Genomic DNA, 14,521 nt, shown 5'->3' on the forward strand with positions numbered 1-14,521 from the left:
TATATATATATATATATATATATATATATATATATATATGTATATATATATATACACACATATATATATATATATATATATATAATTTATATTTTTTATATATATGTTTATATTATATATATATATATATATATATATATATATATATATATATATATATATATAATTTATATTTTTTATATATTTATATATATGTTTATGTATAATACAATTTGTTTATGTAATTTCTATAAGTATTTTTAATTTTGTTTGTTTCTATAAAATCTACAATTATTTTATATCATTTTATCATTTTAATTTCTATAATTTTTTATATTTGTAAATTGCATAATTATAAATGATTAATAATATAATTTTATTTATCAAAAATGTGTTTGTTTTTGCTTTGTTTTCTTGAAAATTTTAAAAAAATTTAAAAAGAAAAAAAATCAAAAAAAACCGGGCCTACCCGGAGCCCGGCCCGCTCAAGCCCGGGCCTGGGCTCCGGTTTTGCCCAGCACAGGGCCAGACCGGATGAACAGACTTACCTCCACTCTTTGGCCAACAAGCTCAAACACTCTAAGCTCGTCCTCGACTACAGACTGCTCCAATCAACTCTCTCTCATCTTCTATCTTAACTTTAACCATTCAACGAGGTCCTCGCTTAAAGGTCAACTTCACCACATTTGTCTACAATCACAAGATTACTTTTATGCCGGATTGAATTAGACTTTAAATTTAAGGCTTGGAATGTAAAAATGTATAGACAAAGGTTTTTGTATATTGTGTGCTTGATAAAATGCTTCAAAAATATTTGTAGTTGATTTGTAATATTTTAAAGGATTATGTGTATTAAATAGAATTTAGTTGATGCATATTACATGTTTGACTAAATGCTTTAAGAAGTTTTTTGGTCTATTTGTATCATTTATAAAGATTATATAGCAAGTCGTTAATCGCCAATGGAGTTTATGAATGATATAGAACTCATAGCAAGTTATATGTTATTCTGAAAGGGCTATAACCCTTTATGATGCATTATAGCTCTTATGATATATTGTAGCTCCTTGTATGAGAAGTATAGATCTTTTAATGAAAAATGCAGCTCTATATCATTTATAAAAAAATATAGCGCTTATGATATCATTTATAAAGAACTACATTTACCATTTATAGCTTTTTATATCGTCAATCGACATGAATAATTGATCAAACAACACATTGTATACATCATCACACGTTTACATTACTCAGAAAAAACTGATTTAATTTATTCCACAAAGTTTTGGATTTTTCAGCGGCCATAAAAAACTATACATTATCAGTCAGCTATACTATGGTCATAAAGAGCTATACTTTGACATAAAAATCTATACTTTCATGATAATGTGCTACATTTTAGTATAAAGATCTATACTTTTTCAAAAACTAGAAAATTGAAAGTGGACCTTTTGTCGACATGAATAATTGATCAAATAACATATTGTATACATCATCACATATTTACGTTGGTTAGGAAAAAACTAATTTGATTTGGCAAAGAGGCGGTCGAAGACGGTGGTTTGCCGGAGTATTTGAGGCTCGGTGGAGAGAAAAAACGTCACTGTCTCCAAGTTTCCAGCTTGAATAGCTTTGAAGAATTCATGTTTGTCACTTGACTGAGCGCATGTTAGAGACGGGCCTATTCCCACATACCCCCCCTTCTGCAGCCACTGCCGGAGCTTCACCTCGATGCATGATAAAGCCGAAGGGTATTTCACGCCAGGAGAGAGTCTAAGGAGTGGGGGAGATGAGAGTTTCATATTGGTCGCTCCTAGATTTTGATTTTGTAAAACGAATGAAGGAAAAACAAAGGAGAGAGATAAGTTTATTTGGGGAAGAAGGTTAATTTTGGAATTTTGTATTTATTAGGGAAATATAGTATAAGGATTGAGGATATTGTACAGATTGAGTTTAAAAATAAGTGGTTTGAGGTACATTGGCTTTATAAGTGTTCATACAAGTTGGTGAGTTTTTAGATAAGTTGCGGTAAAACTGTAGGGGATTCGAAACAATCAAATCGAACCCTTGTCCTTCCAGACCTTGTTAGAAAGTTGAGCAAGAAAGAAATTTACCAAAAATCAAAGATAAAAACTTGCAGGAATAGGAAAAGAGACGAACACACATATTTAACGAGGTTCGACAACATGCTTACATCCTCGGGAGCCACACCACACAATCTCTTTTGATTAATTGAAGAAGGAATACAAGCACTCAAACTAGGGTTTAATATCTTTGAGATTCTCTCTCTTTTCTTCTCTTCTGATAGTTTTTTCTCGTCCTTAATTAGCCCTAGAAACATATAGGTATATATATGAATCCCAGCCCAAACAGAATTCAAAACAGATTTGGAAACCGCCAGCTCGACTCGCGGTAGTCCGTCAAACCAGTCACAGTCGACTGTGAAAAGTTTAGAGACCAACTCAACTCCAGGGTCCAGGCGTGGTCGACCGCACCAACCACCGCGGTCGACCGGAAAAAGTCCAGAGACTTTTTCTATTTTTGTGCACGTTCACGGTCGACCGCAGAGAGCACCGCGGTCGACCGTACTGTAGTTTCCTGTTTCATTTGTTTTGCTTCATCTTCTTGATTTCAGCTTCAGCTTCAGCTTTGGATCTACACTTAGACTAACAATCTCCCACTTGGAGACCAAAGCGCTATCAGCGAGCTCTCCCAAAATCTCTCCTTCTTCGCAAGTATATTCTCCACCCCGAAGAATCCTTTCTTCAATCATCAACATCCCGGCGATCTCGCCGATCCTCCTAGTGTGGTTCCGTCTTCATCTCTACTCGTGAAGGTCAACTAAAGGTGCGTACAACTCCAGTTTCTCAATGGTGACTGCCTTTATCAACATGTTCGTCGGATTTTGACTCCCCCAAATCTTCATTAAGTGTAACTTTCTGTCTTCAATCAGCGAGCGTATGAAATGGTATCATACGTCGATGTGCTTCGTTCTGGCATGATAGACTAGATTCTTGGCAAGATGTATAGTGTTGTGGCTATCACAATAAAGAAATCATTGTTGGGTCCTTTTGTTTTGATGGTAATTAACAAACAATTTACAACTAATGTTGTTTGTCTAGTGTTTGTGTTTTGTATTTATTCTAGGCAAACAATAAGTTAGAGATTGGATGGAATTGCGTCATAATGATCATATCAAATGGAGGTTGGCGGAAATAATAGAGTGAAGCAATGCAATTCAAGTTAAAGATTCAAGTTCAAGCTTCATCCGCAAGTTTACCAAGAAGAGCTTCGTTGAAGATCACAAGATTGGGTAAATTAGTTTAGGGTTTATATTATGTGTGTTAGATACTTTAAGCTCAATATCATATACACACACATTTTATTGGTTTCTATGTATATATATATAGTTATGTATATATACACAAGTTTTAGTTTTATCGTTTACAAGTTTAATGCATATTGTGCAAAACTTCATTTTTGCATAATATTGAGTTTTTAGTTTATAGACTTAACAACAATAATTTGTATCTTTTATCAAGTCTATAACATCAGTTTATAAAGATTTCAAAACATGGTTTAGTCAAAATGACAAAACAAGTATGTTTCATTTTCATGTTTTGAACCATTTTGTATCTTTTGTAGCATGTATATTATCATGTCTACAATCATTCCCCAAAGTTTTATATTTTTTTGATTTTATTTGCTATTTTTAAAGATAGTTTAAAAATCAGATTTCTATTTTAAAACAGGCTGATAACCTGTTATCAGTCGACTGGTCAGTCGACTGAGTTTAAAAATCAGATTTCTATTTTAAAACAGGCTGATAACCTGTTATCAGTCGACTGGTCAGTCGACTGATGACATCAGTCGACTGATGTTAAAACAGGCTGATAACCTGTTATCAGTCGACTGGTCAGTCGACTGATGACATCAGTCGACTGATGTGTGACTGAAGAAATCGCCTGGAACAATAAATAGTTTCTGTTTTGTTTTGGTCGACTGATAAGCTCGTCAGTCGACTGATGAGCTGGAAAATGCCTCTAACGTTCAGCTCATCAGTCGACTGATGAAAGCCGTCAGTCGATTGATGCTGTAACGGCTAATTTTTTCAGCCTTTGCCCTGTTTTGGTTTTTTGGTCTTTTTGCCTTGTTTTCTCTTAGCTTTGGGGTTCCTATAAATACCCCCATATATCCTAACTTCTGAGATAATTAAGAGAATGTTTTAAACAAGTTTAAGAGTATTTTAACAAGGGTTTAAGTTTTGGTTTAAGTTTGTTTAAGAAGCTTTTAAGCATTTTCAAGTTTCGGTTTGTGAATATAATTCACAATAGCTTGAGGAAGATCATTAATTGTGTTTGAGCATCCAACTCTTCTCCCTCTCTCTCTTGATCTATAGAGAAGTTTTCCTAAACTCTTTTTCTAGCTATTTATTGTTTTGATTATAATTTCCATAAGCTAGATTTATTTGAGTTTAGTTTGGTTTGATTTCACTCATTGTTTACACACACCCACTTGATCTTATTGTATTTTCATACATAGTATATTTGGGGTGGTGAGAGTTGTAACAATTGAGTGTAAGCTTACATTGAGTTCTCATCTATTATAGAGATATTTGTAGTTGTGAGCCAAATTGTGAGGATTCACTTTGTAATACACTAGTACACCAATAGGAGTGTGTGGTGAGTGATTGAGTCATCCCAAGAGGAGTGGGGTAGGTGGTAATACCTAGAGAGAGGTTGTAATTCCTAACACTTGAGGAAGACACGGGCTAGAGACCAACATTTGAGATGGTAGTTAGTGTAGTTACATTGTGATTGTGAATGTTGATCGGTGAGCGTTGAAAACCGATATTGTGTAGTATAAACGTTATTCGGATGAGCGTAGAAAACCCAGTTGTGATAGTAGAGATCTCCTCGAGGTGAGGAGCGGAGACGTAGGTCATGGGGACCGAACTCTGTGATCATATCGTTTGTTTGTGATTGCATTGGTGCACTTATTTTTGTGTTCATATCACCTTTGTCAATTGCTCATTGTTTATTTCCCACTATCTATTTTGTTTGTTTCACCCTTGTATTATTTGTATATCTTTGCATATATATCTTGTCATATATCATACTTGCTAGGATATTTGTTAATTAGTTTTTAATTGGTATAAATCGGATTAGATTAGCATAAACCATATTCACCCCCTCTAGGGTTCCTTCCTAGTGGTATTAGGGCACTTTCAATTGGTATCAGAGCACTTTCAATCCTCTCCCTTGTTTCAGATCCAACTCTTCCAAGCACCCGTTTAACCAGATCATCTCCTTGCTTGCTTCAGTCACCGTGACATATTCAGCCTCGGTTGTAGATAAAGTCATAATCTTCTGCAAACGTGAGACCCAGCTCATTTCTGTCGATGCTAAGGTATAAACATACCCCGTGATGCTTCGCCTCGAATCATGATCACCGGCGAAGTCCGCATCCACGTATCCCTACAGCACCAGCTCCTTCCTCCTGAAACATAGTGGCTTGTTCGTTGTCCCTCTCAAGTACCGTAATATCCACTTCACGGCCTCCCAATGCTGCTTTCCTGGATTGCTTGCAAACCTGCTTACAACTCCCACTGTATGGGTAATGTCCGGCCTCATGCAAACCATCACGTACATGAGACTCCCAATGACCGAAGAATATAGCACCATGCACATATGCTCTCTCTCTGCATCTGTCTTAAGTGATTACTCCTTAGATAAATTGAACTGGCTTCCAAGCGGTGTGCTAACAACCTTAGCATTCTGCATATTAAACCTCAGAAGTACCTTCTCGATATATTCAGCTTGGCTCAACCTCAACGTCCCTTCAACTTCATCCCTACTGATTCACATCCCTAGAATCTGCTTTGCTGCACCCAGATCCTTTATTACAAACTCCTTTGCTAGCTGCTTCTTCAAACTGTTTATCTCCTCTAAACACAGTCCTGCTACTAACATGTCATCAACATATAATAATATTATAATAAAGTTGGACTCGAACCTCTTGAAATAGCAGCAATGATCTGAATTGCATCTTATGTAGCTATTGTTTTGCATGAAGTTATCAAACTTCTTGTACCACTGTCTCGGAGCTTGTTTCAAACCGTATAAGTTCTTCTTGAGATTGCACACCATCTCTTCCTTTCCTTCTTCAATGAAGCCAACATGTTGCTTCATATAGATTTTTTTATCCAAGTCACCATGAAGAAAGATAGTCTTCACATCTAACTGCTCAAGGAAGAGGTCTTCTGCAACCACCAAGCTCAACACCACCCTGATAGTTGTGAGCTTTACAACAGGGGAAATATCTCTGTGTAGTCCACTCCTTCCCGCTGTTGGAACCCCTTTACAACTAATCTGGCCTTAAACCTCTTGCTTCCATCACTCTCTTGCTTGACCCGGTAGACTCATTTGTTATGCAAGGCTTTTTTTTGTGCAGGTAGCTGGGCTAATTCCCATGTCTCATTAGTGAGTAGAGAATCCATCTCCTCCTGCATCACATACTCCCACTGCTGAGATTCACTCACTTGCATAGCCTCCTTATAGCACTCAGGTTCACCGCTATCTGTTAACAATAAGTAATCAAGAGATGAAAGATACCTAGGATTCGGTTTGGGTACTCTGGATGACCTCTTAAGCTCCACGCCCTAGGTAGCCTCCATTTTTCGGTCAGAATGAACATCATCACCCCTATCTAGAAGTTCCTCTAAATACATGTACTCGGATCCACCTGCATTCGAAGTGCTGCTCCCACTGCTTTGGCTATCCTTGGTATTTTCCCTGTCCTTGTACATCACCTCCTCATTGAATATGACGTCTCGTCTCCTGATGATCTTCCTGTTCTTCTCATCCCGAAGACGATATCCAAACTCATTAATGTCGTATCCAATGAATGTGCACTTTTATAACTTAGCCTCTAGCTTGTCCTGACATGGTCACTGATATGAACATAAACCATTCAACCAAATACCCGCAAGTGTGAGAGTTTTATCTTCTTTTCACTCTAAACCTCCTCTGAAATCCCAAAATCTAATGGAACTGATAGCCCATGATTAATAAGGTAAGCCACCGTATGCACCACATCCATCCAAAATGTCTTAGACAGACCTGCATGTAATCGCATGCTCCTGGCACGCTCCATCAAGATCATGTTCATCCTCTCCGCAATGTCGTTCTGCTATGGCATCCTTGGAGTAGTCCTCTCTAAGCGAATACCATTCGTAGCACATAACCTCTTGAACTCCTCCAACTCGTATTCTCCACCATTGTCTGATCTCAGACACTTCACCTTCAGATCTGTCTCGTTCTCCACCATGGCCTTCCACTTCTTGAAGACTCCGAACACCTCTGACTTGTGCTTCATGAAGTAAACTCATACCTTCCTCGAGTGTTCGTCGATAAAGGTGACATAGTATCTCGAACCGTCAAAAGAAGACACACTGGCTGGACCCCATACATCTGTATTAATCAACTCTAGCTTCTGAGTCTTAGGTGGCCTTCCACCCTTCTGGAAACTAATCCTCTTCTGTTTCACAAAGATGCAGTCTTCACAAAACCCCGACTTCCACGGAGTCGATCCCTGTTAGCTTTCCCTGTGAATGTAAGATCTTCATCCCCTTCTCGCTCATGTGCCCTAGCCTGTTGTGCCACATATATGTACTCTATTTACCAACTGTAATTGCGAGGGTGTCACTCGCATGTGAGGTAAGGTAGAGAGTCCCTAATTTGTTACATTGGGCAACTACCATCGTACCATTGGAGATTCTCCATGAATCCCTGGTGAATGTCGAAACATAGCCTTCTGCTCCAAGCTGCCCTATCGAAATAAGATTTCTCTTTAGCTTCGGTACGTGTCTCACGTTTTTCAAGTTCCACTTAGAGTCATTCATCTGAATCTGCATATCGCCCTTTCTAACAATATTACAGGGCTCATTGTTCCCCAAATACACTTTTTCAAAGTCCCCTGCTATATAATTCTGAAGAAGCTTCTTATTAGCAGTCGCACGGAAAGAGACTCCTGAGTCGATGACCCAAGAATCCGAATCGTTGTCCATAATAAGGATCAAAACATCATGTACGATATGAGCCTTCTGCTCACCTGCATCCTTCTTTGGACTCTTGCAGACTGAAGACATATGACCCTCCTAGTCGCAGTTCCAATACTTTCCTTTGATAGGCCTAACCTTCGAGTTTGACCTCTTCTTCACTGACTTCGACCGATTCCTGTTTTGGTTCCCTTTCTTCTAGCTTCTTCCTCTCTGCTCAAAGTTTAGAGCTGAACCTGAACCTTTTGATTCAGATGATTTTCTTCTAACCTCCTCGGATAGAATCATACTGACCACCTCACTCAGCTTTAACTTTTCCTTCCCCGCCGAATTGCTGATTGCCGTCACACAACCTGCCCAACTATCCGGCAATTGTGATAGTAATAAAAGGGCCTGCACTTTGTCATAGAACGTGATGTCTATAGAGATAAGCTGATCAACAATCGTGTTGAACTCGCTGAGGTGCATCGTGAAGGACCGTCCTTCTGCCATCTTGAGGTTGAAAAGAGTTTTTACCAGATACACCTTGTTTTCTACAGACGGTTGCTCATACATCTTTGTGAACTCTTCCATAAGCCCTACCATCATCTTCTACTTCAAGATATTATGGGCTACTATCTTGGCGAGCGATAACCGGATTTGCCCAAGAGCTTTCCTATCCAGCATCTCCCAATCATCGTCTGACTCCTCTTTCTTTTATCCCTTATCCTTGCCCATCAACGAGCGATACAAGTCCTTCTGGTATAGATAGTCCTCCATCTGCGACTTACAGTAGGCGAAGTCTGAATCGTCAAACTTCTTGATCTTAGATTTAATTTCATCTGCCATGGCTTTCTCACAAATTACTGAACAAAGCTCTGATACCAGTTGTAGGGGATTCGAAACAATCAAATCGAACCATTATCCTTCCGGACCTTGTTAGAAAATTGAGCAAGAAAGAAATTCACCACAAATCAAAGATAAAAAATTACAGGAATAGGAAAAGAAACGAACACATAGATTTAACGAGGTTCGACAACATACCTACGTCCTCGGGAGCCACACCACACAATCTCTTTTGATTAATTGAAGAAGGAATACAAGCACTCAAACTAGGGTTTAATCTCTCTGAGATTCTCTCTCTTTTCTTCTCTTCTGATAGTTTTTTCCTCGTCCTTAATTAGCCCTAAAAACATATAGGTATATATATGAATCCCAGCCCAAACAGAATTCAAAATAGATTAGGAAACCGCCAGTTCGACTCACGGTCGACCGTCGAACCAGTCACGCTCGATCGTGAAAAGTCCAAAGACCAACTCAACTCCAGGGTCCAGGCGCGGTCGACCGCACCAACCGCCACAGTGGATCGGAAAAAGTCCAGAGACTTTTTTTGTTTTTGTGCACGTTCGCGGTCGACTGCCGAGAGCACCGCGGTCGACCATACTGTAGTTTCATATTTCATTCGTTTTGCTTCATCTTCTTGATTTCAGCTTTGGCTTCAGCTTTGGGTCTACATTTAGACTAACAAAAACTTTGGGTTAAAAGACAAAAACCCCTTTATTTTAATAAATCTTTGTAGGACAATTGATGCATTCCTTTATTTACGAACTCACTATGCCGACATCTTCTATGAGGAGGTAGAGCACCCTAAGATGTAGAAATGCAAGCCTTAACATGGATGTGGAAAAAAATCTTACCTAAAATCTAAAGATTTTAGGTCCTATTTCGAGTTTGATATTTTAGGCTTCGTTTGGATACTATAGTGTTTTTCTTGTTTCCATTGTGTTTTGACAAACAATAAAACACCATGTGTTTGGAAACCATGATGTTTTTTGAGCTAAATCATCCTCAAACTAAAAACATAACACTTATTTCAAAACACTTTTTAGGTATTTTGGGTGTGGTTTTTTGGTTTTGAGTTTGAAGGTTTTAATATAACATCTAACATAATATATTAAATGTAATTAATATATAGTTATTATCAACATGCTTACTACATTATATTATATTATACTATATTATTGTTAATCTAATATATTAATAATATTTATTAAATAATATAAAATATATTATATGATAATATAATAACATATTAATACTAATATATAATTTGTTGATAATAAATTACATAATAATACAGTTAAAGTAATACAATAATAAATAACAATATATTATATACCATGTATTATATAGTAAATGTAATCTAATATATAAAATATTTGTATCTTATATGATAAATAATATAATATATTATAATGTAAAATAAATTATTGCTAACAAATGTTAATATAATAATAATATATTTATAGTATAATAATATTTATTTATATCATACATTATTAATATATTATTAAAGTAATTATTATTAAACTTTTATTAGAAACTATAATATATTATATAATGAAAAAATATGTAACATATATTAATTTATTAATAATATACTAGCGACAAAATAAAATAATATCAATATTATATTATATTTATAATTTTATAATAGTATTTTAATGATTTAGTAATGTTATTTTAAAATATTATATAATATATAGCAATAACAAATTGATACTCCAATATAATTAAATATATTTTTATTTGAAAATAATATGTAATAATTATAAAGTAATATTATACATGAAAGTACCATATAATATTATAATGTAATATAATATATGAAAATTATATATAATATTATAATACATTATACAATATTATGTTGTATTATAATTACTATTAATAATATATTTAACACTAATGTTATAATTGGTCAAATAAGTTTTGATCAAAAAACTCAGCATATATAGTGTTTTGCAAACACTTTAGAGCGAAAACACAATATCATGATGTTTTTTTAACAAAAACACAATAAGAAAAACATCATGATATTCAAACAAAACCTCAGTTCATTAACTTTTTCTCCATGTTCGGAGTAACATTATAGTTACATACAATAACTCAAAAATCTCCCATTAGATATGTTGACTCTGACAGTGTCTAGTCTGTGACAGTGTCTAGTCACGAAGAAGTCACAAAGGCAGCGAGTTGTTTGTAGCTTCTAATTGTTTTGATGCAATTACAAGTTGATATATATCTAGTTTAAGGTAGTGATGCAACACGCCACAGAGTTAAGTCAAAACATTATTTTTCAGAAGAATTATCAAACGTTTTAGGCTTAGTTGCACTGTCGTACCCGAAAGTTCACCTATTTTGAACTTTGATACCTAAAGTTTATTTTTGTACTTTTAGACCTAATGTTTATTGCTCATAATGAACCCAATAACATTTAAGTTATGCATTTTTTATATTAATATTTTGGAGTTAGTCTCCCAAGTCTTCTTGAGAAGTTACCCCTCAAATATTTAGGTATAATAAAATTAGTCCCCGGAAGCTTCATATTTTGAAATTAGCTCTTCAACTATTTTAACTGTTTTGAAATTAGTTCCTTTTTTTTCTTGTTACAAATTTCAGGCCAGGGTGTCTCGGGAAGCCCCTAAACTCTATTAATCTACAGATATTTATATTTTGAAATTAGTCCCCATTCATATATTTAAAATTAGTCCTCAAATCTTTCAACATGATGCTAACTAGAGGAACTAATCTCAAAGCACTAAAAATAGTCGAAGAGCTAATCTCAAATATTTAGGTATTATAAAATGAGTCCCCTGAAGCTTCATATTTTGAAATTAGTTCTTCGACTATTTTAAGTGCTTTGAGATTAGTTCCTCTAGTTAGCATCAGGTTGAAAGATTTGAGGACTAATTTTAAATATATGAATCTACTTCTTTATTACTAAAAGAGAACAACAAAAAATCTAAAATGAACAGTAACCTAAGGTTGTTAACAATGACAAAAAATAAAATGAATAACCAAACCACGTTTCAGAAAATTCAGTTCTTAACCAACTTTATTTCCAATTTTTTTCCGAAATAACTAAAAAATACTCTCACTTCTTCAAAAAAATAACCAACTCTAAAACCAACCTCTAACTCCGGTCTCCCGCTGCCGCTGCTTTTTAGAAAACTCGCCATTCTTTTTAGAACTGTTGTCTAATAACCACCCCTTTTTCTCTCCAAACAACCTCTCCTCTCGAGATCCCCTCTTTTCTCTACGTATCTCAATTCAGAACCTCCATCTTCAAATCCGTCTCCTACCTAGGGCTTTACGGCGACGACACTCCGACGACTGAGAGGCGGCGGCGACGAGGATTAAGCGGCAAGGGCAAGCGACAATCAATTGTAATAGCTCTTTAAATTTTCATTCTTTTATCAAAAATCCTAATTTTAACCCTACTCCTTTCTTCTTCTATTCTTCCCTTCGTTTTTTGGGGTTTTTTTTTGATTTTTTCGAGTTCTCTACGATGAATCAGCATAGCAGCAACGAGAACAGTTGTCTGAGTTCTTACTAAAGATCAAATAAAGTGCATAATTCCATCTGTTGACTCTTTTGGAAGTTGCAATGAGAAATACTGCATGTTTTCTTCGCTACCTTAAACTAGAACTGCTTAATTTCTAAAATAAAAATGAAATAATTTGATTCTTATTTGGGGTTCATTTGGTTGTTTGGCTGTCGCTCTCTGTAGATAAACAACAAAAAAACTAAATTGAACAGTAACATAAGGTTGTTAGCAATGAAAAATAAAATAAAATGAATAACCAAACCACGTTTCAGAAAATTCAGTTCTCAACCAACTTTATTTCCATTTTTTTTCCGAAATAACTAAAAAATACTCTCACTTCTTCTAAAAAAATACCCAACTCTAAACCAACCTCTAACTCAAGTCTCCCGCTGCCGCTGCTTTTTAGAAAACTCGTCATTCTTTTTAGAACCGCTGTCTAATAACCACCCCTTTTCCTCTCTAAACAATCTCTCCTCTCGAGATCCCCTCTTTTCTCTAAGGAGCTTTGCTACAGGGACCCAAAATATGTGACCAATTGGGGAGACAAGTGAGGTGTCCCCCTTTTATTGGATAATGAGTTGACCATCATTAATGATGGCCAACTCATTATCCAATAAGAGGGGGACACCTCACTTGTCCCCTCTATTGGTCCCATATTTTGGGTCATTAAAGAATTTTTCTTCTCTACATATCTCAATTCAGAACCTCCATCTTCAAACCCGTCTCCTACCTCGGGCTTTGCGGCGACGACACTCCGGCTACTGAGAGGCGGCGACGACGAGGATTAAGCGTCAAGGGCAAGCGACAATCAATTGTAATAGCTCTTTAAATTTTCATTCTTTTATCGAAAATCCTAATTTTAACCCTACTCCTTTCTTCTTCTATTCTTCTCTTTGTTTTTTGGGGTTTTTTTTTTTGATTTTTTCGAGTTCTCTACGATGAATCAGCATAGCAGCAACAAGAACAATTGTCTGAGTTCTTACTGAAGATCAAATAAAGGGCTGGATTATTATTTTTCTCCCTTTTTTCGAAATTTGTGAATTTCATTCTTTTTTAAAGTGCATAATTCCATCTGTTGACTCTGGAAGTTGCAATGAGAAATACGACATGTTTTCTTCGCAACCTTAAACTAGAACTGCTTAATTTCTAAAATAAAAACGAAATAATTTGATTCTTATTTGGGGTTCATTTGGTTGTTTGGCTGTCGCTCTCTGTAGATATATTTTGCCCTTCATGTGTTTGTGGAAAAGGCTCAATCAAAATTTTAGAAAGGAAGCCTCATATAGCCAATGGATATTAGAGGAAGTTAATAAATAAAAAAAATTGATGTGCTTCCTGACTAAACAAATGCCAAAATGGGTTTTGCTCTTTTGGCATACACTAAAAATATAGCTTAAGATAATGCTAGCAACAGCCCCATACCCATTTTTAGTTTCTCACAGTCTGTGCCATCTTTCCTAAATAATTGCTGCGTTCAATAGGCTCTAACTACGCGCTAATGATTTCATTTTAAGGCTCGAAGCAGATGCAATAGGATAAAGGTGATATAATACATAACCATGGCTGACCAACGTGCATCAGAAGAACCTGAAGAGCAAATTGATCTTGATGGAGACAATGACATTGAAGATATGATAGATGATGAAGACCCTATAGAAGATGATGGATACAGGAGAAGAGATGAATACAGAGAGCAAGATTCTGCAGGAAATGATAGCTATAGGAGAACAATAGATGAATTTGAGGAGCAAGATCCAGCAAATACTTAGTTTTATTAATGAATTTGCTTACACGTTTAAGAAAGTAAATTTATAAAACAACTCGTGCTTTGCACGGGCATGAAAACTAGTGGGGACTAATTTCAAAATATAAATATCTGGAGATTAATAGAGTTTAGGGGCTTCCTGAGACACCCTGGCCTGAAGTTCGTAACAAGAAAAAACTTCCGCACAAATAAAGTTTTGAGAGAGGGCTGGCTTCAAGAACTGAAACCTAAATTCAAATTTCAAATTTCAAAGCGCCATTACCAAATACCAAAGTCTCCCTTCTACTTCTTCCACAGTCAGCGCTGGAAATCTTGGTATGTCAATGGCTTTGTTATCTCTCTTTCCGCG

The sequence above is a fragment of the Asparagus officinalis genome, chromosome 1 (genome assembly GCF_001876935.1).
Source record: "Asparagus officinalis chromosome 1, Aspof.V1, whole genome shotgun sequence".
NCBI classification, from domain to species: Eukaryota; Viridiplantae; Streptophyta; class Magnoliopsida; order Asparagales; family Asparagaceae; genus Asparagus; species Asparagus officinalis.